Below are 27,760 nucleotides of genomic sequence, written 5' to 3' on the forward strand. Positions count from 1 at the left end.
GTTTCTGTTCATCCTTCCACTGTGGGAAGACAACTTCATGCTATGGGTCTGAAAGGATGTGGAGCTGTAGCAAGAAACTGTTTCTGAGAAAGAAAATAGACGGAAAAATGCAAATCAAACAAAGAAGCTGCTAGTGTTATCTGAACAATGCACTGGCCAACTCAGAGCCTAGACCTCAGCATCAATGAATATATTTGGGATTACCTGGATCATGAGAAGCAGAAAATGAACTATATTGATTTTTTGAGGCTACTGTTAAATATGTTTTCTGCTTTCTTGCCTGATGCTGAAAAATGAATAACTTGTACTTAATGACCATTTTGACTGGTCTATCTGCACCTTTTGGAAACCTTATATTTGATATGGTTGTTAAAATTTGCTTCAAAAATATTCAGGGAACAAAATGGTTATATACTGTAAATAATGCAATAATTATACATCTGTGTTAATAATAATGAATATGCTGTTTAATTTGCATAGTATCACTTCCAGTGATTTACAGTTAGTGTATTATGAATTAATTGCATCCTACAGTGCATTTTATTGGCAACTCTGCCACTCGTAAATTGCTGTAACATCTTGTATTGTGGCTCCAAGTAAAACTACATAAAAACAATATGAACATGGAGAATTCATAGCAGTTGGTGAATTCTTGTGAATTGTGAGAAAAATTATGAGGACTACTCCTACCCCCAAACCTTCTTCATTTACAACTTCTCACATTCTTACATGTTTGTTTGATTCTTATGAATTTCTATAAATCCTACTGGATTTGACTCTCTCTCTCTCTCTCTCTCTGATAAGCAGGGAACCTCTGCACACACATGAATGACTAGGAGAACTAGGAGATCATAGTTTTGTGTACAACAATGCAACAGAATGATGTAAACTAGTCTTATGACTTTCTTATCCTTTTCTAGAGCCAAAGGCTCAGCAAGAGCTTGTGCATGCAGAGAAAGGAACACACTGCAATAATGTTTCAAAAGGCAGGAGATAACATCTTTAAAACATATTTCTTTCAGCTGCTCTTTTACTTGGGGATATATGGCAACATCAAAACAGCAGTTACGGCCTAGTGAAAACAAAGCACAGAAACTGTCACTTTAAAGCCCCCTTTCATGGAAACACATTATCCATGTATTGCAAAATATACAACATACCATGGCTGATGACCAGGAGCTGGCACCAGCAGACTTTGCAGTGGACTTTATTTCTTGAAAGAAAAATGTATCAAAGGAAATCAGATATCTTTACTAAGTTGTATGGAGCTGGAATGCTACTGGATTTGATTATTACTGCTTCAGAGGTCAGGCCCTCCATAAGAGAACAAAGAGAGGTTTAAAGTACTTGGAATCAAAGCCATAAGGTCTGTCAACACAGTTTTTTTTTTTTTTCAAGGTGCTTATTCAATCTTACACATGTGCTCTACATCGTCTTCTGTATCCAACTTCTGTCGTGTATGTTCCAGTCTGTTCCAGTATCCATAAAGACCATTCCTAAAAGTGTAACAATCTCACATTAGAACTACGCTTACCACGCATGATGCTCACCTCTGATCAGTGGCATGCACAAACTTTGGCAAGGGCAGGGACTGAGGTGTTATGAAACGACATTTTGCAGAGGCAGTTCTGTAAGAGTTTATATCAGATTTTTTTTAGTATATGAAGATGCTATTGTAGACAAAGTTATTTCAATATTGTGATATTTTGTTTTTTTATTCAGAATTGTGACTTTATTCATAAAAATCGAATAAATATTCCCATGAAATTTTCTTGTTGCAAGAACCAGGAACAGAGTTAGTCCTAATATGGTTCTTTTAAATAATTACCATGACAATGTAATATTATTCAAACTGTTTATTTAAGCCTTTTTTACTGTTTCTTTCTGTGATCGTATTAGAACCCCATTTCCAAAAAAGGGACGCTGAGCAAAATGAAAACAAAATTAAATTATATGCAAATCATTTAAATCCTATATTTCATTGACAATAATACAAAGACAACAAATCACATGTTGAAACTGAGAAATTTTAATGCACATTTTGAATTTGATGCCAACAACATGTTCCAAAAATGTTGGGACAGTGGCATGTTTACCACTGTGTGGTATCACCTTTTCTTTTAACAACACTGTAAGCACTTGAGAACTGAGGAGACCAACTGCTGTAGTTTTGAAAGTGAAATGTTTTCCCATTCTTTTTTGATATAGGATTTCAGCTGCTCAACAGTTCGTGGTCTCCTTTGTCGTATTTTACATTTTATAATGTGCCAAATGTTTTTAGTAGTGACAGATCTGGACTGCAGGCAGACCACTTCAGCACATGGACTCTTTTAATACAGAGCCATGCTGTTGTAATACATGCAGAATGTGGTTTGACATTGTCTTGCTGAAATAATCAAGGCCTTCCCTGAAAAAGGTGTCATCTGGATGGCAGCATATGTTGCCAAAACATGTATATATCGTTCAGCATTAATGGTGCCTTCTCAGATGTGCAAGTCACCCACGCCATGTGCACTAATGCACCGCTATACCATTATGAATACTGGCTTTTGAACTGTGCACTGATAACAAGCTGAGTGGTCTTTAAACCCGGAGGACACAGTGTCTATGATTTCCAAGAAGAATTTCAAATTTTGATTTGTTGGACCACAGGACACTTTTCCGCTTCCCCTCAGGCCATTTTAAAAGAGCTCAGGCCCAGAGAAGGTGGCAGCATTCCTGGATCCTTCTTTGCATTTAAGAGTTTTAATTAGCATTTTTGGATGCAGCACCAAACTGTTTTCATAGAGAGTGTTTTTCAGAAGTTTTTCTAAACCCATGCAGTGATTTCCACTACAAAATCGTTTTTAATGCAGTGCCGTCTGAGGGCCCAAAGATCTTGGCCTAGCCCCTACATACAGAGATTTCTCCAGATTCTCTGAATCTTTTAATGATACCATGTACAGTAGATCATGAAATCCCCAAGTTTGTTGCTATTTTATGTTGAGAAACGTTATTCTTGAATTGTTGCAATATTTGCCAACACAGTCTTTCACGGAGTGGTGAACCCCTCCCCATATTTACTTCTGAAAGACCCAGCCTCTCTGAGATTCTCTTTTTCTACCCAGTGATGTTAGTGTTGCCAGTGATGTTACTGGTGTTTTCTGACCTGGTGGTAACCTGTTGATAAAAACAATAAAATGTCTCAGCTTCAACATCTGATATGTTGTCTTTGAAGCATTTTCAATGAAATATAGGGTTTAAATGATTTGCACATCATTGCATTTTGTTTTTATTTACATTTTTCACAGCATCCCAACTGTGTTGGAAATGGGGTTGTACTTACATTCTTCTTAATGTCTACTGGCTTACATATAAAACCATATAACTCCTAATGCTATTGTTGTGTTACTGTTTTGCTATCCAGGGCAGCCCAGAGGAGGATAGGGTTTCTTTCAGCCCAGAGGAGGTAAGTCTTTCTTTCAGAGTTATTTCTCTTGCTTTTAGGGAGTTTTTGCCTTTCACGCCTCTTGTTTACTGACTGGGGCCTAGGACCCAGATTTCTGTAAATGTGCTACAAATAAAAAATGTACTTTATCACATAACACTATAATCTGGATTTTTTTCTTCTCTAATATTAGGTTCTGCCAAATACACTTGTGGAAGCAACATGCCATTTACCTGTTTTTATTTCTGCACTTAGATGTTGTACATATTGATATTTATTTAGTGCAAAATTCACAATACATATCAAATTATGAAAACACCCCCCCTCCACCCCATCCCACACACACAGGGCAAGAAAAACAGCTTTTTAGGAGGTGATACTAAACACCAGTTCATAAAGGTAAATCATGAACTGACATGCAGGGACAGACATTTAGTAAAATAGCTGAGGTAATTTAAAGCAGGAAAATGTGTGACCGTAACCACAGCAGTATGGGGTAACCTTTAACTTCAACAAAAGGCATTCTTCACATTCATGCTATCTCAACCGATCAGCCCACTGTGGCTATGATCCTATTAAATTACACATTGGCATTAGACAGTGTGTTCTGTTTGTTTGGTTTGGAAAACTGCATAAGCATTGTATTTCAGTTATTCCATTAAAAACATACGGCTTATTTCTCAAAAAACAGGAAAAATCTAAGATATACTGCCAACTTTTTATTTTTCAAATGGACTGTATTTCTTGCAATCATCATGATCACATTTTACAGTAATCCTCACTGCAAAAGGAACATATTGTGCTCAGTAGGAGCACTGACATAAAGACATCTAATGGATACTTTATTCTTAAAGTGTCTATACTTAGCATAACCATATGAACAATGTTCTCTGATTGTGTAAAGCCAGTATTTGCTCATCATATAATCTCCTCCTCTTTTTCCATGTTTAGCCTTTGAGTGTTTCATAGATATTTAGACTGGAATGGCATTGTGGCTCTTTTTTGTCCTACTCTCCACTGGTTATCTGGTTCCAGCTATAGCTTGACTGACTGAGAGCATACCATTCCTATATCTCATTTGGGAGGTAGCATCCTGATTAAAGCAGACAAAGTGAGCTGAAAACAAATGGGGGCTGAATGGATGGAGAGAAATGAAGACTGACAGTGATGTCCAAACACTGCCATAAACACCTATGTCTAAACACATCAAGAGAACAAAGGCATTGTACACAAGCATTGGTCAGACAAACCATAGTCCAATGCAAACAAGGTGTTGCGATGCTAAAGCATTTTTATACAATAAATAATTCTAGTTCTAAATCTAGGACCACTATTCAGGGTGGAAATGCAGGTCCAACCCAGGCCGTACAGAAAAACACACATACGTACACACACACACACACACGCACATACTTGTAATGTACGTATGTATGTATGTATGTATGTATTTTCAATACTATATATATTTTGCTGTAGGTACATATAAAATGGTTCTAATATGATGATAGTATTCTACAACTACCGACATTTCAAATAATTAGCAGGAAGCTGTTAAAAAAAATAGAAATTTAGATGGGTCAGCAATAACTTTAGACAGGCTGAGCAGAAGCCATGCATGTCTGTATGCACAGAAGTGTTAACACAAAAATAAAGACTATCAATTCTTTTGGGTTTTGCTTGGGTAAAAACAGCTGTAAGGACACTTATGCTAGGAAGCAGTATCAGGGTCTTTTTTCTCAGCAAACACCGAATGTGCCAATGATTCTGTTAGCTAGACAGAGATTATCTCAGTCAGTGGTGGACTAATTTAAAGTGCCCTTAATGTTATAAATTAAAACACAAAAAAATCATGTATGTTGTATAATAAATAGTTATGGCCAAAAACTACTAAAAATAGCATAGAAGCATCCCTAAACCTCAACACTTATTGAAAATGTGAAGGACTGTAAATATGCACAAATATGCAAATGGTAAAAACCTGTTGCTGCCCTCTTTATATATATATATATATATATATATATATATATATAATAAATGACAAAAACTACTTATTGAACAATAGCACCACAGTGATTTTACAATGTTTGAGTTGTAACACATGGACTTGAGTGGCTTAACAGTAAAAGTATTTTATTGCCTTAGTGAGATATGTTGTACTGATGTCATGTAAGCAGCTACCTACTAACCACCATACTCATGATAACGAAGAAAGGAATTACAGTATTTGCTTACTTAGGAAGCTGACTGTTGCTGTGAACATGATATATTTGGATTAGTTTGACAAGATGGGAGCGAGGAATAATAATATTTATTTTATGATAATGCAAATTTTCTCAGAAAGTCAATAGCGGCTCCACAAATTATACTGTATGTATGACAAGACATTTCCAGGCATTATGTGGTGGAGCACTAGACACTTGACCAAAATGTTTGATACTGCAGAGCACTATATCTCACATACTGGGAAGAACCATCAGTAGCATATTAGAAACTTAGCATATTTGGGACATTACACAATACAAAGATCAGGCAATGAAACTCACAAAACCCCAAAGATCTCTCTTTGGCTGGTCACCATGACCTACTAACGCTCTTGTCAACTTATTCTGCTGCCACCATATTCTACATAATTACTTAATTGATTATCATTAATAACATCCCAACGGCTCTCGCAATGATATTAATCTTGCTAACGCTTCATTTTGACCAGATCAGACCATGTCTTTTTTTAGAAATATTGACCACGTGTTAAAATATGATCCTTGTGCAAGCCAAAAGGTTAACAGCTGCCATCAGTCACAGCAACTACTTGCAAAAAGTCTAAATTCTCACTGTAGTAATTACTCTCTGTGTTAATGTGAGCTATAACAGCTGGTAAATATAGTGGTGCAATTACAAATGTGTAACTGTAAGCCTGTAAATCAAATATGCAATTGTAAATATAAATATATATATTCTATGGACTGATCTACAAAGGTTTGTAGAACATGCAAAGGAGTATCAACATAGATGTCAAAAATACATGAGTAATGGTAAAAGTGTCAAAATGGTAAAAACTGTCATGGTTGTGTTTGCAAGGGGTTTTGTTTCTCAATGTTTAAGGCTTTGATAATCAGGCCACAATGAGACCCAGTGCACTCAGAAGGGGCCCTTTTGGCACAGAGGAGCTTACTGAGAGTGGTTTAGAATTGGTCAAAAGGTCTCCATATGTTATGATAATTGACCAGGGAACTTGATCAAAGCTGTTCACTGAGTTATGTTCAGACTGACCTTTTGACCTTAGTATAATAAGCTGTAATTGTTGAAGGAATAATTCAGAAAACTAGACAAGGAGCGAAATATATGACATAACATGCAATCAGAAAGTTATTCAGGTCAATGAACTGAATCAAATGGCACTGTGTGTTTATCTGTCGACTTTGTAATAACATCGTAATAGCATTTATGATGATTTTTAGGGTTTTTGATGGCTAAGGCGCCCCCTAAGGCGTCTATCTGGACCAAGTTTTGCATATTCCATCCAAGGCTCAATATATATAAGTACTCAAAGTTTTGAGATGATACAACCAAAGACTGATGAGTTACTGCAAATCAAGCTAGCTATGTCATGGACGCAGTGATGAATTGATAGAGCAACACCAGGTTGAGTGAAAAAGTCAATAATTTTTTAATAATTATTTACCTAGAGAGGCCACAGAGTATTTCTAGACCAAATTCGAGAAGTTTGGATCAAAACCCAGAGAATAGTTGGAAAAGCATGGTTTTCAAACAGTTAATGTTTACTAAAAAACTATGCATTTTTATAATAAATATGCAAATGAACAATTGTTTGGCACACTGTACTACATAAGATTCATACAGAGTTTGGGTCAAAAATAGTAATAATACGTTCATATCATGTAATAATACATGAATATTTATGAACAGCGCCCCCCAGTGGCCAAATCTGTTGAAACTTCACTGGTTGTTAGAAAGTGGCTACATATAGACACCGTTCAAGTTTCATGCTGATTGGTCAATGGAAAGCCTGTCAAAAGCCTGCTGAATGCTGATTGGCTGATGGTGGCCATAAATTTCAATGAATCAAAATGTTCTTCAAGATTCACTTATAGTCTGTCTAGTAGATGCTACTTGCCAAGTTTCAGCTCATTCGGATGCACGGATGCTGAGAAACAGTTAATTGGCAATTGCCCCGCCCCCTAATGACATATGCCCACCAAAATTGATAGGCTACCACAGAATCTGGTCATAAATGTGCACGTCAAGTTTCAATGTTTAAGGCAGAAGCATTCTCCACTTATAGAGTTTTAAATGAATTATGAACTCTTTCAGAAGGGTTCATTAGCATATGGAAGCCATAATGTTTAGAAAGGTCACCATGTTTTTAATAATTATTGAGGTTCAGACTCAATAATTTTTGAATTTTTTGATACCAGACACATGAGGATTGAGTGAAAACCCTAGGACTAGTTCGCAAAAGTAGGTTTTGCATATTAGGCACATTAGCAAAAAATCTAAGTGGGCGGAGCTAAATGGTCCAAATTGCAAAGTTGTTTGGCTTGACTCATGGAATCAGGCAAAAAAAGAATTTTGACTCTACACATCATAGTGTAGAAGTTATAAAGCAAAACGTGTTTTGATGCTCTATAGAGGCCCCCCCTCCTTTGGCCAATCAGGGTCATTTTTGTTGCCTGGCGAGATGCAGACAAACTACATCTACCTACCAAGTTTGGTGTCTCTAGGACTTACAGTCTGTTCTCCACAACACGTAACGAGAAAAAGAATAATAAATATAGCAGCAAGCGGCAATGAGCGGGTCCAAGCATGCCTAAGCCCAAGAAGCTCTCATGCACTTCGAGCGAAATAGGCCTAATAAGGCCTAACGCAGTGAGAGGCTGAAAAGATGTGTGAGTTCCTCAACAGGCTGTCATTTGTCATGAACAATGAGCAGGGGGTTTTAAATCTAATATATGTTTACATTTCAATGTACTGATCTACAAAGGTTTGATGAAATACATGAGTAATGGTAAAGTTTCTGTCTTTGTTGCCTTTACAAAGTATTTTGTTTCTCCATGTTAAAGCCTTTGATAAGCATGACATAAACAGACCCAAAGGACTCATAAGGGCCCTTTTAGCAAAAAGGACCTTAGTGAAAGTGGGTCAGAATTGGCACAAAGGTCTCCACATGTTATGAAAATTGATCAGGGACATTCATCAAAGATGTTCACTGAGTTTTGTTCAGATTGACCTTTTGACCTTGGTATAATAAGCTGTAGTCTTTAAATGAATAATTCAAAATACCAGAGGAGGAGTCCAATTTATGACATAACATGCAATTACAAAGTTATTCAGGTCAGTGAATTGAATCAAAGAACACATCTGTAGACTTAGTAGTATAATTGTAATAACATTTTTAAAGATTTTAGGCGTTTTTCAGTGCCCCCCTATTTGCCAATTAGGAATAAATTTTGCAAGTCACATCAGAGTCTTAGCTTATAGAGACTTTTATAATTTTGAGATGATCACACCAATGACTGATGAGTTATAGCAATTTAAGCTAGCAATGCTACTGCCGCAATGATTAAGTGATGGAGGGAGACCATAATGAGCAAAAAATTGAAAATATGCTGGATAATTATTTAACTAGAGAGGCTACAGAGTATTTCTAGACCAGTTTTGAGAAGTTAGCTTAATATTCCACGGACTAGTTCGAAAAGTGCTAATTTCAAACAATTAACGATTGAAAAAAAACTATGCACTTTTTTAATAGACTAATAATGACAAAATGGTTTGGAACACTGTACTGCATGAGGTCATCTAAGGTGTTTGACCAAAAAACAAAAAAAGCGCCCCCCAGTGGCCATTTATTTTGAAACTTCACAGGATGTTAGAAGGGGGTGAGATAGAGACAGTTGTCAAGTATCATGATGATTGGCCAAGGGTAAACCTGTCAAATGGCTGCTGAAAGCTTATTGGCCGATGGCGGCCATAAATTTCAATATATCGAAGTGTCCTTAATGACTGTCTTAAAGTCTTACTAGAAGATGGTACTTGCAAAGTTTCAACATGATAGGACGTATGGATGCTGAGAAACAGCTATATAGGCATATTAAGCATTTACAGCACCCCCTAATGACCTATGTGCACAAAAATGTATAGACTTCCTCAGAGTCTCAATAGGAATAAGCCTGTCAAGTTTCAAATTTTTTGGGTGAAGGATTCTTGAGTTACAGATTTTTCAATTAAATAAGAATTATTTTGATTTTTCCAGAAGGATTTATTTGCATATGGCAGCCATATTGTTTAAAAAATCAAAAATGTGCTGGATAATTATTGAGGTTTAGGATATGCTGAATTTTTTGACACCAAAAACATGAGGATAGGATGAAAACTGTAGGACTAGTTTGCAAAAGTAGGTTTCGCATATTATGCAAATTAGCTCAAAATCTAAGTGGGCGGAGCTTAATGGTCCAAATTACAAAGTTGTTTTCTTGGACCCAAGGAATCAGGAAAAAAATGTGTCTTGTCTGGCAAAAACCTGGGGAAGGAGTTAAAGGACCAAACGCGTTGTGTTGCGCAATAGCGTCACCTTTAGGCCGATTGGGCTCATGTCACACGCCTGAGTAGCGTGAGGGACTACTACCTATTGACCAAGTTTCATGTCTCTAGAACTTACGGTTTGGTCTGGGCGATTCATTTTATCGGAGAAAAAGAATAAGAAGAAGAACATAGCAGCAAGCCGCAATGAGCGGGTCCAAGCATGCCTAAGCCCAAGAAGCTCTCATGCACTTTGAGCCAAATAGGCCTAATAAGGCCTAACACAGTTTGGGCCTTCGAGGCAGAGAGGCTGAAAAGATGTGTGAGTTCATCAACAGGCCTTCATTTGTCATGAACAATGAGCAGAGGATTTTAAACCTAATATATGTTTACATTTCAATTTACTGATCTGCAAAGGTCTGAAGGAATATATGAGTGATGGTAAAATCTTGGTCTTTTTTGCGTTTGCAAAGTATTTTGTTTCTCCATGTTAAAGCCTTTGATAAGCATGACATAATGAGACCCAGTGCAATCATAAGGGTCCTTTTAGCAAAAAGGACCTTAGTGAAAGTAGGTCAGAATTGGTCCAAAGGTCTTCACATGTTATGAACATTGATCAGGGACATTCATCAAAGATGTTCACCGAGTTTTGTTTACACTGACCTTTTGACCTTGGTATAATAAGCTGTAGTCTTTGAATGAATAATTCAAAATACCAGAGAAGGAGTACAATTTATGACATAACATGTAATTACAAAGTTACTCAGATCAGTGAACTGAATCAGAAGACACCACTTATTTATTTGTAGACTTTGTAGGATTGTTGGAACAACATTTTTAAAGATTTTAGGTGTTTTTTAGTGCTAAAGCGCCCCCTATTGGCCAATCAGGATCACATTTTGCAAGCCACATCAGAGTCTCAATTTACAGTTACCTCTAGAATTATGAGATGATCGGACCAAAGACTGATGAGTTATAGCAATTAAAGCTAGCAATGCTATGACCGCAATGATTATGTCCTGGAGGGAGATGATAATGAGCAAAAAATGGAAAATGTGCTGGATAATTATTTACCTAGAGAGGGTACAGAGTATTTCTAGACCGGTGTTGAGAAGATAGCTTAAAATTCCATGGATATAGACTTATAATGACAAAATGGTTTGGAACGCTGCACTGCATGAGGGCATCTAAGTTATATGACCAAATATGACAACATGTACAAGATATACTTGATTTTCAGTAATAGCGCCCCCCAGTGGCCAAATATTTTGAAACTTTACAGGATGTTAGAAGGTGGTGAGATAGAGACAACTGTCAAGTATCATGAGGATTGGCCAGTGGTAAGCCTGTCAAATGTCTGCTGAAAGCTTATTGGCCAATGGTGGCCATAAATTTAAATATTTCGAGGTGTCCTGAAAGATTCACTTATAGTCTTTGTAATAGATGGTACTTGCAAAGTTTCAGCTTGATCGGAGGTACGGATGCTGAGAAACAGCTATGTAGCATTTACAGCGCCCCCTAATGACCTATGCGCACAAAAAATGATAGGGTACCTCAGAGTCTCCTTAGGAATAAGCCTGTCAAGTTTCAATTTTTTTGGCTGAAGGATTCTTGAGTTACAGATTTTTCAATTAAATAAGAATTATTTTGATTTTTCCAGAAGGATTAACTTGCATATGGCAGCCATATTGTTTACAAAATTAAAAATGTGCTGGATAAATATTGAGGTTCAGGCTCTTCTGAATTTTTTGACACCAAAAACATGAGGATTGGATGAAAACTGTAGGACTAGTTCGCAAAAGTAGGTTTCGCATATTATGCAAATTAGCTCAAAATCTAAGTGGGCGGAGCTTAATGGTCCAAATTACAAAATTGTTTTGTTGGACCCAAGGAATCAGGAAAAAATATGTCATGTCTGGCAAAAATCTGGGGAAGGAATTATGGAGCCAAACGCGTTGTGTTGCGCAATAGCGCCACCTTTAGGCCGATTGGGCTCATTTCGCGAACCTGAGTAGTGGGAGGGACTACTACCTATTGACCAAGTTTCATGTCTCTAGGACTTACGGTTTGGTCTGGGCGATTCGTTTTATCGGAGAAAAATTATAATAAGAAGAATAATAATAATAAATATAGCCGCGAGCGGCAATGAGCGGGTTCAAGCACGCAACAGCAGTACGGGCCCTTCTGCAGGTTTAGCCCATTAGGCCTAAAAAGGCCTCAAGCTTCTGGTTTAGGCCTTTAGGCCTAAAAAGGCCTCAAGCTTTTGGTTTCGTCCATTAGGCCTAAAAAGGCCTCAAGCCTTTTATTATATTAGGCCTAAACAGGCCTCAAGCCTTTGTATAGTAAGTCTTTGTATAGTGAAATCTTTGAATGAATAAGCCAAAATAAAAGACAAGCAGTGCAATTTTTGACATAACATGTAATTAGAAAGTTGTTCATCTTAGTGGACTGAGTCACATGGCACCATTTGTTCATATGTGGGCCTTGTAATAACATTGTAATAGCATTTTTATTGATTTTTCAGTGTTTTTGAGTGCTGAAGCACCCCCAAAGGCCAATCTGGACCAAACTTGGCATACTCCATTAGAATCTCAATATCTACAAATCCTCAAAGTTTGAACATGATCTGACCAATAACTGATGAGTTATAGCAAATCAAGCTAACAATGCCTTGATGCAGGAATGTAGTGATTAATCCACATGACCCTGAGTAGAAAACTCAAAATGTTTTTGATAATTATTTACCTAGAGATGCCAAAGAATTGTTCTAGACCAACGTTGACAAGATTGGATCAAAATCCAGAGACTAGTTCAAAAAATAGGGTTTTGAAACATTTATCTATTACAAAAAAACGATACAGATTTTTAATAAACATGTATAGGCCAAATTGTTTGTCCCAATGTACTACAATAGGCTTTCGGCGAAAACTGTAATAATATTGTAATTACATGTAATAATATGTAATTTTTTGAAATAGCGCCCCCCAGTGGTCAAATCTTTTGAAACTCGACTGGTTGTTAGAAAGTGGCTACATATAGACACCAGTCAAGTTTCGTCATGATTGGTCAATGTTAAGCCTGTCAAATGGCCTGCTGAATGCTTATTGGCTGCTGGCGACCACAAATTTCAATGTATCCAAACGTCCTTCAATGCACACTTGTAGACTGGCGAGAGGATGCTGCCTGCCAAGTTTCAGCTTGATCGGATGTTCAGAGGCAGAGAAAATGCCCTGTTTTTGTTGCTCCGCCCCCTAATTACTTATGCACACAAAATTCGAATGGCTACCTCAGAATGGGCTACTGACATGGCCTGTGAAGTTTGAATTTTTTTGGCTGAAGGATTCTTGAGTTACAGATTTTTCAATTAATTCTGAATTATTTTGAATTTATCCAGAAGGGTTCATTTGCATATGGCAGCCATGCTGTATGGAAAACTTAAAATGTTTTTGATAATTATTGACCTTGAGGCTCTTCTGAATTTTTTTACACCAAATGGATGAGGATCGGGCAAAAATTGGAGGACTAGTTCGCAAAAGTAGGTTTCGCACATTTTGCAGTATTGCGAAAAATCTAAGTGGGCGAAGCTAAATAATCAAAATAGCCAAAAGGTTTATTTGGACCCATAGAACCAGGAAAAAAATATGGCTTGTCTGGCAAAAATCTGGTTTAGGAGATACAGACCCAAAGGCGTTGGCCTTCGCTGTAGCGCCCCCTTGTGGTCGACTGGGCTGATTTCTTGCGCCTGAGTAGCGGGAGGGACTACTACCTATTGACTAAGTTTGGTGTCTCTAGGACTTACGGTTTGGGCTGTGCGTTCCGTTTCAGGGCAGAAAAATAATAATAATAAATATAGCCGCAAGCGGCAATGAGCGGGTTCAAGCACGCAACAGCAGCATGGGCCCTTCTGTAGGTTTAGCCCATTAGGCCTAAAAAGGCCTCAAGCTTCTGGTTTAGGCCATTAGGCCTAAAAAGGCCTCAAGCCTTTTATTATATTAGGCCTAGAAAGGGCTCAAGTCTTTGTATAGTGAAATCTTTGAATGAATAAGCCAAAATAAAAGACAAGCAGTGCAATTTTTCACATAACATGCAATTAGACAGTTGTTCCTCTTAGTGGACTGACTCACATGGCACCAATTGTTTATATGTGGGCCTTGTAATAACATTGTAATAGCATTTTTATTGATTTTTCAGTGTTTTTGAGTGCTGAAGGACACCCAAAGGCCAATCTGGACCAAACTTGGCATACTCCATTAGAATCTCAATTTGTATAAATACTCAAAGTTTGAACATGATCTGACCAATGACTGTTGAGTTATAGCTAACCAAGCTAACAATGCCACGTATGCAGGAATTTGGTGATTAATTCACATGACCCTGAGTAGAAAAGTCAAAATGTTTTTGATAATTATTTACCTAGAGATGCCAAAGAATTGTTCTAGACCAACGTTGACAAGATTGGATCAAAATCCAGAGACTAGTTCAAAAAATAGGGTTTTGAAACATTTATCTATTACAAAAAAACGATACAGATTTTTAATAAACATGTATAGGCACAATTGTTTGTCCCAATGTACTACAATAGGCTTTCGGCGAAAACTGTAATAATATTGTAATTACATGTAATAATATGTAATTTTTTGAAATAGCGCCCCCCAGTGGTCAAATCTTTTGAAACTCGACTGGTTGTTAGAAAGTGGCTATATATAGACACCAGCCAAGTTTCGTCATGATTGGTCAATGTTAAGCCTGTCAAATGGCCTGCTGAATGCTTATTGGCTGCTGGCGACCACAAATTTCAATGTATCCAAACGTCCTTCAATGCACACTTGTAGACTGGCGAGAGGATGCTGCCTGCCAAGTTTCAGCTTGATCGGATGTTCAGAGGCAGAGAAAATGCCCTGTTTTTGTTGCTCCGCCCCCTAATTACTTATGCACACAAAATTCGAATGGCTACCTCAGAATGGGCTACTGACATGGCCTGTGAAGTTTGAATTTTTTTGGCTGAAGGATTCTTGAGTTACAGATTTTTCAATTAATTCTGAATTATTTTGAATTTATCCAGAAGGGTTCATTTGCATATAGCAGCCATGTTGTATGGAAAACTTGAAATGTTTTTGATAATTATTGACCAGGACACTCTTCTGAATTTTTTGACACCAAACACATGAGGATTGGGCAAAGATTGGAGGACTAGTACACAAAAGTATGTTTCGCACATTTTGCAGTATTGTGAAAAATCTAAGTGGGCGGAGCTAAATAATCAAAATAGCCAAAAGGTTTATTTGGACCCATAGAATCAGGAAAAAAATATGGCTTGTCTGGCAAAAATCTGGTTTAGGAGATACAGACCCAAAGGCGTTGGCCTTCGCTGTAGCGCCCCCTTGTGGTCGACTGGGCTGATTTCTTGCGCCTGAGAAGCGGGAGGGACTACTACCTATTGACTAAGTTTGGTGTCTCTAGGACTTACGGTTTGGGCTGTGCGTTCCGTTTCAGGGAAGAAACAGAATAATAATAATAATAATAATAATAAGAAAAATCCGCACAATTCCAATAGGGTTCTACGCACTTCGTGCTTGAACCCTAAATATAGCCGCGAGCGGCAATGAGCGGGTTCAAGCACGCAACAGCAGTACGGGCCCTTCTGCAGGTTTAGCCCATTAGGCCTAAAAAGGCCTCAAGCTTCTGGTTTAGGCCATTAGGCCTAAAAAGGCCTCAAGCCTTTTATTATATTAGGCCTAGAAAGGGCTCAAGTCTTTGTATAGTGAAATCTTTGAATGAATAAGCCAAAATAAAAGACAAGCAGTGCAATTTTTCACATAACATGCAATTAGACAGTTGTTCCTCTTAGTGGACTGACTCACATGGCACCAATTGTTTATATGTGGGCCTTGTAATAACATTGTAATAGCATTTTTATTGATTTTTCAGTGTTTTTGAGTGCTGAAGCAACCCCAAAGGCCAATCTGGACCAAACTTGGCATACTCCATTAGAATCTCAATTTGTACAAATACTCAAAGTTTGAACATGATCTGACCAATGAATGTTGAGTTATAGCTAACCAAGCTAACAATGCCACGTATGCAGGAATTTGGTGATTAATTCACATGACCCTGAGTAGAAAAGTCAAAATGTTTTTGATAATTATTTACCTACAGATGCCAACGAATTGTTCTAGACCAACTTTGAAAAGATTGGATCAAAATCCAGAGACTAGTTCGAAAAGTATGGTTTTCAAACATTTATAGATTACAAAAAAACTATGCAGATTTTTAATAAACATGTATAGGCACAATTGTTTGTCCCAATGTACTACAATTGGCTTTCGGCGAAAATTGTAATAATATAGTAATAACATGTAATAATATGTAAATTTTTGAAATAGTGGTCAAATCTTTTGAAACTCGACTGGTTGTTAGAAAGTGGGTACATATAGACATCAGTCAAGTTTCGTCATGATTGGTCAATGTTAAGCCTGTCAAATGGCCTACTGAATGCTTATTGGCCAATGGCGACCACAAATTTCGATGTATCCAAATGTCCTTAAATCTCCCCTTGTAGAATGTCGAGAGGATGCTGCATGCCAAGTTTCAGCTTGATAGGATGTACAGATGCAGAGAAAATGCCCTGTTTTTATTGCTCCGCCCCCTAATTACATATGCGCACAAAAATCGAATGGCTACCTCAGAATGGGCTACTGACATGCGCTATATAGTTTGAAATTTTTTGGCTGAAGGATTCTTGAGTTACAGATTTTTCAATTAATTCTGAATTATTTTGAATTTATCCAGAAGGGTTCATTTGCATATAGCAGCCATGTTGTATGGAAAACTTGAAATGTTTTTGATAATTATTGACCAGGACACTCTTCTGAATTTTTTGACACCAAACACATGAGGATTGGGCAAAGATTGGAGGACTAGTACACAAAAGTATGTTTCGCACATTTTGCAGTATTGTGAAAAATCTAAGTGGGCGGAGCTAAATAATCAAAATAGCCAAAAGGTTTATTTGGACCCATAGAACCAGGAAAAAAATATGGCTTGTCTGGCAAAAATCTAGTTTAGGAGATATAGACCCAAACGCGTTGGCCTTCGCTGTAGCGCCCCCTTGTGGTCGACTGGGCTGATTTCTTGCGCCTGAGTAGCGGGAGGGACTACTACCAGTAGACCAAGTTTGGTGTCTCTAGGACTTATGGTTTGGGCTGTGCGTTCCGTTTCAGGGCAGAAAAATAATAATAATAATAATAAATATAGCCGCAAGCGGCAATGAGCGGGTTCAAGCATGCAACAGCAGTACGGGCCCTCCTGCAGGTTTAGCTCATTAGGCCTAAAAAGGCCTCAAGCTGTTGGTTTAGGCCATTAGGCCTAAAAAGGCCTCAAGCTTTTGGTTTCGCCCATTAGGCCTAAAAAGGCCTCAAGCCTTTTATTATATTAGGCCTAAACAGGCCTCAAGCCTTTGTATAGTAAGTCTTTGTATAGTGAAATCTTTGAATGAATAAGCCTAAATAAAAGACAAGCAGTGCAATTTTTGACATAACATGTAATTAGAAAGTTGTTCATCTTAGTGGACTGAGTCACATGGCACCAATTGTTTATATGTGGACCTTGTAATAACATTGTAATAGCATTTTTATTGATTTTTCAGTGTTTTTGAGTGCTGAAGCAACCCCAAAGGCCAATCTGGACCAAACTTGGCATACTCCATTAGAATCTCAATTTGTACAAATACTCAAAGTTTGAACATGATCTGACCAATGAATGTTGAGTTATAGCTAACCAAGCTAACAATGCCATGTATGCAGGAATTTGGTGTTTAATTCACATGACCCTGAGTAGAAAAGTCAAAATGTTTTTGATAATTATTTACCTACAGATGCCAACGAATTGTTCTAGACCAACTTTGAAAAGATTGGATCAAAATCCAGAGACTAGTTCGAAAAGTATGGTTTTCAAACATTTATAGATTACAAAAAAACTATGCAGATTTTTAATAAACATGTATAGGCACAATTGTTTGTCCCAATGTACTACAATTGGCTTTCGGCGAAAATTGTAATAATATAGTAATAACATGTAATAATATGTAAATTTTTGAAATAGTGGTCAAATCTTTTGAAACTCGACTGGTTGTTAGAAAGTGGGTACATATAGACATCAGTCAAGTTTCGTCATGATTGGTCAATGTTAAGCCTGTCAAATGGCCTACTGAATGCTTATTGGCCAATGGCGACCACAAATTTCGATGTATCCAAATGTCCTTAAATCTCCACTTGTAGAATGTCGAGAGGATGCTGCATGCCAAGTTTCAGCTTGATAGGATGTACAGATGCAGAGAAAATGCCCTGTTTTTATTGCTCCGCCCCCTAATTACATATGCGCACAAAAATCGAATGGCTACCTCAGAATGGGCTACTGACATGCGCTATATAGTTTGAAATTTTTTGGCTGAAGGATTCTTGAGTTACAGATTTTTCAATTAATTCTGAATTATTTTGAATTTAACCAGAAGGGTTCATTTGCATATGGCAGCCATGTTGTATAGAAAACTTAAAATGTTTTTGATAATTTTTGACCTTGAGGCTCTTCTGAATTTTTTGACACCAAACTGATGAGGATTGGGTGAAAATTGTAGGACTAGTTCGCAAAAGTAGGTTTCGCACATTTTGCAATATTGCGAAAAATCTAAGTGGGCGGAGCTAAATAATCAAAATAGCCAAAAGGTTTATTTGGACCCATAGAATCAGGAAAAAAATATGGCTAGTCTGGCAAAAATCAGGTTTAGGAGATATAGAACCAAACGCGTTGGCCTGCGCTGTAGCGCCCCCTTGTGGCCGAATGGGCTGATTCCTTGCGCCTGAGTAGCGGGAGGGACTACTACCTATTGACCAAGTTTGGTGTCTCTAGGACTTACGGTTTGGGCTGTGCGTTCCGTTTCAGGGCGGAAAAAGAATAATAATAATAATAAATATAGCCGCAAGCGGCAATGAGCGGGTTCAAGCACACAACAACAGTACGGGCCCTCCTGCAGGTTTAGCCCATTAGGCCTAAAAAGGCCTCAAGCTTTTGGTTTCGCCCATTAGGCCTAAAAAGGCCTCAAGTCTTCTATTATATTAGGCCTAAACAGGCCTCAAGCCTTTGTATAGTAAGTCTTTGTATAGTGAAATCTTTGAATGAATAAGCCTAAATAAAAGACAAGCAGTGCAATTTTTGACATAGCATGTAATTAGAAAGTTGTTCATCTTAGTGGACTGAGTCACATGACACCAATTGTTTATATCTGGACCTTGTAATAACATTGTAATAGCAATTTAATTGATTTTTCAATGTTTTTGAGTGCTAAGGCACACCCAAAGGCCAATCTGGACCAAAATTGGTATACTCCATTAGAATCTCAATATGTATAAATCCTCAAAGTTTGGACATGATCTGACTAATGACTGGTGAGTTATAGCTAATCGAGCTAACAATGCCACGTATGCAGGAAATAATTGATTGATCCACATGACCCTGAGTAGAAAAGTGAAAATGTTTTTGATAATTATTTACGGAGAGAGGCCAAAGAATTGTTCTAGACCAATTTTGAAAAGATTGGATCAAAATCCAGAGACTAGTTCAAAAAGTAGGGTTTTGAAACATTTATCTATTACAAAAAAACTATACAGATGTTTAATGAACATGCATTGGCAAAATTGTTTGTCACATGGTAGTACAATAGGCTGTAGGCGAAAATTGTAATAATATTGTAATAACATGTAATAATGTGTAATTTTTTGAAATAGCGCCACCCAGTGGTCAAATCTTTTGAAACTCGACTGGTTGTTAGAAAGTGGGTACATATAGACATCAGTCAAGTTTCGTCATGATTGGTCAATGTTAAGCCTGTCAAATGGCCTACTGAATGCTTATTGGCCAATGGCGACCACAAATTTCGATGTATCCAAATGTCCTTAAATCTCCCCTTGTAGAATGTCGAGAGGATGCTGCATGCCAAGTTTCAGCTTGATAGGATGTACAGATGCAGAGAAAATGCCCTGTTTTTATTGCTCCGCCCCCTAATTACTTATGCGCACAAAAATCGAATGGCTACCTCAGAATGGGCTACTGACATGCCCTATGTAGTTTGAAATTTTTTGGCTGAAGGATTCTTGAGTTACAGATTTTTCAATTAATTCTGAATTATTTTGAATTTATCCAGAAGGGTTCATTTGCATATGGCAGCCATGTTGTATAGAAAACTCAACATGTTTTTGATGATTCTTGACTTTGAGGCTCTTCTGAATTTTTTGACACCAAATGAATGAGGATTGGGCAAAAATTGTAGGACTAGTTCGCAAAAGTAGGTTTCGCATATTTCGCAGTATTGCGAAAAATCTAAGTGGGCGGAGCTAAACAATCAAAATAGCCAAAAGGTTTATTTGGACCCATAGAACCAGGAAAAAAATATGGCTTGTCTGGCAAAAATCTGGTTTAGGAGATATAGACGCAAACGCGTTGGCCTGCGCTGTAGCGCCCCCTTGTGGCCGACAGGGCTGATTCCTCGCGCCTGAGTAGCGGGAGGGACTACTACCAGTAGACCAAGTTTGGTGTCTCTAGGACTTACGGTTTGGGCTGTGCGTTCCGTTTCAGGGCGGAAAAAGAATAATAATAATAAGAAGAAGAAAAATCCGCACAATTCCAATAAGGTTCAATGCATTGCATGCTTGAACCCTAAATATAGCCGCAAGCGGCAATGAGCGGGTTCAAGCACGCAACAGCAGCATGGGCCCTTCTGCAGGTTTAGCCCATTAGGCCTAAAAAGGCCTCAAGCTTCTGGTTTAGGCCATTAGGCCTAAAAAGGCCTCAAGCTGTTGGTTTAGGCCATTAGGCCTAAAAAGGCCTCAAGCCTTTTATTATATTAGGCCTAAACAGGCCTCAAGCCTTTGTATAGTAAGTCTTTGTATAGTGAAATCTTTGAATGAATAAGCCTAAATAAAAGACAAGCAGTGCAATTTTTGACATAGCATGTAATTAGAAAGTTGTTCATCTTAGTGGACTGAGTCACATGACACCAATTGTTTATATCTGGACCTTGTAATAACATTGTAATAGCAATTTAATTGATTTTTCAATGTTTTTGAGTGCTAAGGCACACCCAAAGGCCAATCTGGACCAAAATTGGTATACTCCATTAGAATCTCAATATGTATAAATCCTCAAAGTTTGGACATGATCTGACTAATGACTGGTGAGTTATAGCTAATCGAGCTAACAATGCCACGTATGCAGGAAATAATTGATTGATCCACATGACCCTGAGTAGAAAAGTGAAAATGTTTTTGATAATTATTTACGGAGAGAGGCCAAAGAATTGTTCTAGACCAATTTTGAAAAGATTGGATCAAAATCCAGAGACTAGTTCAAAAAGTAGGGTTTTGAAACATTTATCTATTACAAAAAAACTATACAGATGTTTAATGAACATGCATTGGCAAAATTGTTTGTCACATGGTAGTACAATAGGCTGTAGGCGAAAATTGTAATAATATTGTAATAACATGTAATAATGTGTAATTTTTTGAAATAGCGCCACCCAGTGGTCAAATCTTTTGAAACTCGACTGGTTGTTAGAAAGTGGGTACATATAGACATCAGTCAAGTTTCGTCATGATTGGTCAATGTTAAGCCTGTCAAATGGCCTACTGAATGCTTATTGGCCGATGGCGACCACAAATTTCAATGCATCCAAATGTCCTTAAATCCCCACTTGTAGAATGTCGAGAGGATGCTGCATGCCAAGTTTCAGCTTGATAGGATGTACAGATGCAGAGAAAATGCCCTGTTTTTATTGCTCCGCCCCCTAATTACTTATGCGCACAAAAATCGAATGGCTACCTCAGAATGGGCTACTGACATGGCCTGTGAAGTTTGAAATTTTTTGGCTGAAGGGTTCTTGAGTTACAGATTTTTCAATTAATTCTGAATTATTTTGAATTTATCCAGAAGGGTTCATTTGCATATGGCAGCCATGTTGTATAGAAAACTCAAAATGTTTTTGATGATTATTGACTTTGAGGCTCTTCTTAATTTTTTGACACCAAATGAATGAGGATTGGGCAAAAATTGTAGGACTAGTTCGCAAAAGTAGGTTTCGCATATTTCGCGGTATTGCGAAAAATCTAAGTGGGCGGAGCTAAACAATCAAAATAGCCAAAAGGTTTATTTGGACCCATAGAACCAGGAAAAAAATATGCCTTGTCTGGCAAAAATCTGGTTTAGGAGATATAGACCCAAACGCGTTGGCCTGCGCTGTAGCGCCCCCTTGTGGCCAACTGGGCTAATTCCTTGCGCCTGAGTAGCGGGAGGGACTACTACCTATTGACCAAGTTTGGTGTCTCTAGGACTGACGGTTTGGGCTGTGCGTTCCGTTTCAGGGCAGAAAAATAATAATAATAAGAAGAAGAAAAATCCTCACAATTCCAATAGGGTTCAATGCATTGCATGCTTGAACCCTAATAAGAAAAATCCGCACAATTCCAATAGGGTTCTACGCACTTCGTGCTTGAACCCTAATAATAATAAGAAAAATCCGCACAATTCCAATAGGGTTCTACGCACTTCGTGCTTGAACCCTAATAAGAAGAAGAAGAATAATAAGAAAAACTCTAACAAAAACAATAGGGTCCTACGCACTTGCGTGCTTGGACCCTAATAATAAGAAAAATCTTGACAATTCCAATAGGGTTCAATGCATTGCATGCTTGAACCCTAAATATAGCCGCAAGCGGCAATGAGCGGGTTCAAGCACGCAACAGCAGCACGGGCCCTTCTGCAGGCTTAGCCCATTAGGCCTAAAAAGGCCTCAAGCTTCTGGTTTAGGCCATTAGGCCTAAAAAGGCCTCAAGCTTTTTGTTTAGCCCATTAGGCCTAAAAAGGCCTCAAGCCTTTTATTATATTAGGCCTAGAAAGGGCTCAAGCCTTTGTATAGTAAGTCTTTGTATAGTGAAATCTTTGAATGAATAAGCCAAAATAAAAGACAAGCAGTGCAATTTTTGACATAACATGCAATTAGACAGTTGTTCCTCTTAGTGGACTGAGTGACATGGCACCAATTGTTTATATGTGGGCCTTGTAATAACATTGTAATAGCATTTTTATTGATTTTTCAGTGTTTTTGAGTGCTGAAGGACACCCAAAGGCCAATCTGGACCAAACTTGGCATACTCCATTAGAATCTCAATTTGTACAAATACTCAAAGTTTGAACATGATCTGACCAATGAATGTTGAGTTATAGCTAACCAAGCTAACAATGCCATGTATGCAGGAATTTGGTGTTTAATTCACATGACCCTGAGTAGAAAAGTCAAAATGTTTTTGATAATTATTTACCTACAGATGCCAAAGAATTTTTCCAGATCAAGTTCGAAAAGATTGGATCAAAATCCAGGGACTAGTTTCAAAAGTAGGCTTTTAAAACAGTTACCGATTACAAAAAAACTATGCAGTTTTGTAATGAATATGCATTTGCAAAATTGTTTGGAATAACGTACTACATATGATACACAAGGATGTTCAAGCAAACTTGTAATAACATAGTAATAATATGTAATAATATGTTAATTTTTATGAATAGCGCCCCCCAGCAGTCAATTTTTTTCAAACTTGATTGGTTGTTAGAAAGTGGCTATATTTAGAGATCCTTCAAGTTTCATGATGATTGGTCAATGTTAAGCCTGTCAAAAGCCTGCTAAATGCAGATTGGCTGATGGCGACTATGTACTTCAATTAATCAAATTGTCCTTATAAAATTCACTTATAGTCTGGCCAACAGATGGTATTTGCAAAGTTTCAGTCTGATCGGATGTACGGATGCTGAGAAACAGCCATGTAGCATTAACTCCGCCCCCTAATGACATATGCGCACAAAAATCTAATGCCTACCTCAGAATCTTCTCCCAAATGTGTCTGTCAAGTTTGAATTTTTTTGGCTGAAGGGTTGTTGAGTTACAGAATTTTCAATTAATTCTGAATTATTTTGAATTTATCCAGAAGGGTTCATTTGCATATGACAGCCATGTTGTTTAGAAAAGTCAAAATGTTTTTGATAATTCTTGAGGGTAAGGCTCTTCTAAATTTTTTGACACCAATTACTTGAGGATTGGGCAAAAATTGTACGACTTGTACGCAAAAGTAGGTTTTGCATATTATGCAAATTAGCTCAAAATCTAAGTGGGCGGAGCTAAATGGTCCCAATGACAAAGTTGTTTGTTTGGACCCATAGAACCAGGAAAAAAATGTGGCTTGTCTGCGAAAAATCTGCTTTAGGAGTTATTAAGCAAAAATGATTTTTCTGCGCTGTAGCGCCCCCTTGTGGCCGACTGGGCTGATCCTTGCGCCTGAGTAGCGGGAGGGACTACTACCTATTGACCAAGTTTCAAGTCTCTAGGACTTACGGTTTGGGCTGTGCGTTCCGTTTCAGGGCGGAAAAATAATAAGAAAAATCTTGACAATTCCAATAGGCTTCTCCGCACTGCGTGCTTGAACCCTAATAAGAAAAATCCTCACAATTCCAATAGGGTTCTACGCACTGCATGCTTGAACCCTAATAATAATAATAATAAGAATAAGAAAAATCCGAGCAAAAACAATAGGGTTCAAGCATGCAACAGCAGTATGGGCCCTTCTGCAGGTTTAGCCCATTAGGCCTAAAAAGGCCTCAAGCTTTTCATTTAGCCCACTAGGCCTAAAAAGGCCTCAAGCTGTGGGTCTTATTCATAGGTAGAGTGAATAGAACTGAAAGGAACTCAGTTCATCAAGACGCCTTCAGTTGCCATAAACAATGAGTAGATGAGAAGGTTCTCAAACCCAGCTTAGGTCAAAAACTAAGTGAATGGAGTCCAGAAGTTACAAGGAATTTCAGGGAGGAAGACAGTTGTGTTTATTCCTGTGACTATCGGCTGTAGTGCTGGAAGTATTATTATTTTTATGACGCTTATTAGAGAGCTGCAGTGTGGACTGTAATTGAGTGTGTGCTGTTGAGTACACTCGTTGGGTGCCTGAAAAGGTCTTATTGTGAAAGAGTGGGAAGTGAAGGAAGCCATTAACTAACCGGTTTCACTGGAGACTGTGGGTGACAGACTTAGGATATTAAAGTGTCCTTGCTCTATCAGTGGTTCACTGGACCCCTTGGGTGCCAGACTCAGGATACTGGAGAGTTGCTACTCTATCAGTGGTTCACTGGACCCCTTGGGTGCCAGACTCAGGATACTGGAGAGTTGTGGGTGTATCAGTGGTTCACTGGACCCCATGGGTGCCAGACTCAGGATACTGGAGAGTTGTGGGTGTATCAGTGGTTCACTGGAACCCCTGGGTGCCAGACTCAGGATACTGGAGAGTGGTTGGCTGATGTGTAGCTTCAGTGGACACAGTGGAAAGCTAGAAAATATCAGCAAGTTGTTGAAGTAATGTTTGTCTCACTTGAGCTCTTGTGTGTAACAGTCAGGACAGGGGAGCTGTTTAGTGATCAGTGTTTTGCTGTAGGTGTTGGTTGCGAAATGTATGATTCCAGAGAAATGCTGGCTGAGTTACAGCTATAATGGTGTGTTGAGAGACAGAATAGAGGGAGAGTTGTTGACTTTAGGTATGGTGTTATGAACTTAGAAACGAAGAGACAAAGTTGTGTTAAGGTGTGATGTACAAGTCATGTGTGGTTATTTTGTTATGTACTATGAATATTTTTAGGAGTTGTGCAGTAAAAGTCTTTTTGCTGAATGATGTTTACTTGGTTAAGCAGTTTGTGCTTTATATGAGCATAATGTCCATAAGGAGTGTTAGTAGTGTAGAGAGAGCCTGTGTGTGTAGAACTGCAAATGAAGGCAATGTGATCAATAGTGTGGAACTGTTAAGAAAAATGTATGTTTTACTACATACATACAGTAAGAAATGTGAAAACTGTAAGGGAAATAGGTTGTCACTGAAAGATGGGTGGGTCAATATCTCATTTTGGACAGCAAAGTAATGCAATTTGGAAATACCAAGTCAGAGAAATGTAGAAGTAAAATTAAGTGACAACGAATCATATATTATATATCATATATTATATATCATATATATTTAATCATAAATATAACAGAATGTGTGTATAAGTAATATAAAACGGTAAAGGTATAAGAGTAGTGCATGTGACAATGTAGCCAATTTAAGGCAATTATTATAAAGATAGTGTGTATGAGAGTGTATCAGTGTTAATCCATGACAATTTATATTTGAGAAACAAGTGTTCTAGCAGGGTGGAATATTGTGTAATGGTGTGACAGCTGATGTGAAAGTTAGGTTGTGCTTTGTATGAAATACATTAGGGAGTTGTGGTGTATATAGTGATGAAGTGTGTACATGTAACTGTGTTGTGTACTAAAGTCCTAGGATGGCAAACTTAGTCTGACTGAGAACTGTTGCTTCATTGGTGGTTCCAGACTCAGGACACTGGAGAGCTGATCAGTGGTTCACTGGATGCTTTGGATGGTAGACTCAGTATACTGGAGGTTTTGCCTGATATGTTGCTTCAGTGGACACCTACAGGCAAAGATGAAATGGAAGACATCAGAGAGTTGTTTTCATGTGTAGGTCAATGGAGTGATTTTGGGTTTGTGAATGTGGGCCAATGTTTGTAATGTGTATGCAATATGTAATATGTTCGTAATAGTTTATTTAATTGTATGTGAGTGTGAACTGTATGTTCCTTGAAATATTTGAACATAATGTGCTGGCAGTGATGGGTTGAAAACGCAGGACACATGGGAAGTTAATTAATATGTGGTATTTGTAAAGATAACAAACAATGACTGCAGTGAATGTGTTTAACATGATTATATGAAGATGCATCATAGGTTATTCTACTGAAAGCATGCTATAAAAATTTTGCCTTTTTGGGGGTACAATTGGGGTGACAATTCTGAAATAAACGAATGAATGAAGATATAAGCAAATGTTAGCAACTGGGTTATTAGAACAAAGTGTCTATGAATTGTGTTGATAGAAGTGAACTGAATGCTTAACAGAGCAGATTTCTGATAAGGAAATATGTTGTATATGAGAACACAGTAAAGTTTACATAGAGAAAAATAAAGTGAGGTTGATGCTATGAAAGGTCGTGTAGGTCTTAGTAACGCTAGCTAGCTTACTGTATATGGTGTTCTGCAGGACTGAAGAGGGCTATGCTTCACTGTGTGGTATGACATGTACAATTACAAACACCCTCTGATTTGTTTTGTGAGAGTATGATCAAAACAGGAATATTGGACGGATAACCATTACTAAAAAAAAATCACAACACACAAGATATGAGGAAACTCTCAGCTGTAGTTGATAAAAATAGGCGTACGAGCAGCTATATGCTAAGTTTAGCAGTGGAGACTTAGCCCTGGAGATGTAGACAAACGGGTAAGTGAATACTTGATAGTATATTACATTTTGTACAGAAGGTTTTAGCACGTTTAAGGAAAAACAACTTACTTTACACCGGAGAACTGTGTTGATCGTTCAATAGAGTTTGTGCTCGAAAAACCCATGTGACCAATGACCTCTGAACTCTCATGGATACAATCATGTGACATCGGTGAAAAACGTATTCAACAGAAACGAACCGGTAGTTGTTCATGGTTTTAAGGCAATAAAAATTTGTATGCCTACTCATTAATTCAGCTTTCATATCAAGGCTAGAACCTAAATGTGAAATAATAAGGAAAAGTTATTTCTGTATAGTTGTGTAGACCTTATAAGGGGAGTTTTGCGAAATATGAGCTGTAAAGATGACCTGTAA

At 37.8% G+C, this 27,760-nt stretch overlaps 1 long non-coding RNA gene across 2 annotated transcripts; it reads right to left on the reverse strand.

Moving 5' to 3' along the window:
* Positions 1–918: 918 nt before the first annotated feature.
* LOC118826574 lies at positions 919–27,532 on the reverse strand. Of its 2 annotated transcripts, XR_005008761.1 has the most exons (4): positions 27,454–27,532; positions 26,385–26,514; positions 25,052–25,377; positions 919–1,496 (listed from the first exon to the last, which is right to left on the reverse strand). It is a non-coding gene; the product is annotated as an uncharacterized LOC118826574 (long non-coding RNA). The 2 variants fall into 2 exon arrangements; XR_005008760.1 differs by having other exon boundaries at positions 25,052–26,514.
* Between the last annotated feature and the right edge of the window lie 228 nt (positions 27,533–27,760).

Source organism: Colossoma macropomum, unplaced genomic scaffold (assembly GCF_904425465.1).
Source record: "Colossoma macropomum unplaced genomic scaffold, Colossoma_macropomum, whole genome shotgun sequence".
NCBI lineage: Eukaryota > Metazoa > Chordata > Actinopteri > Characiformes > Serrasalmidae > Colossoma > Colossoma macropomum.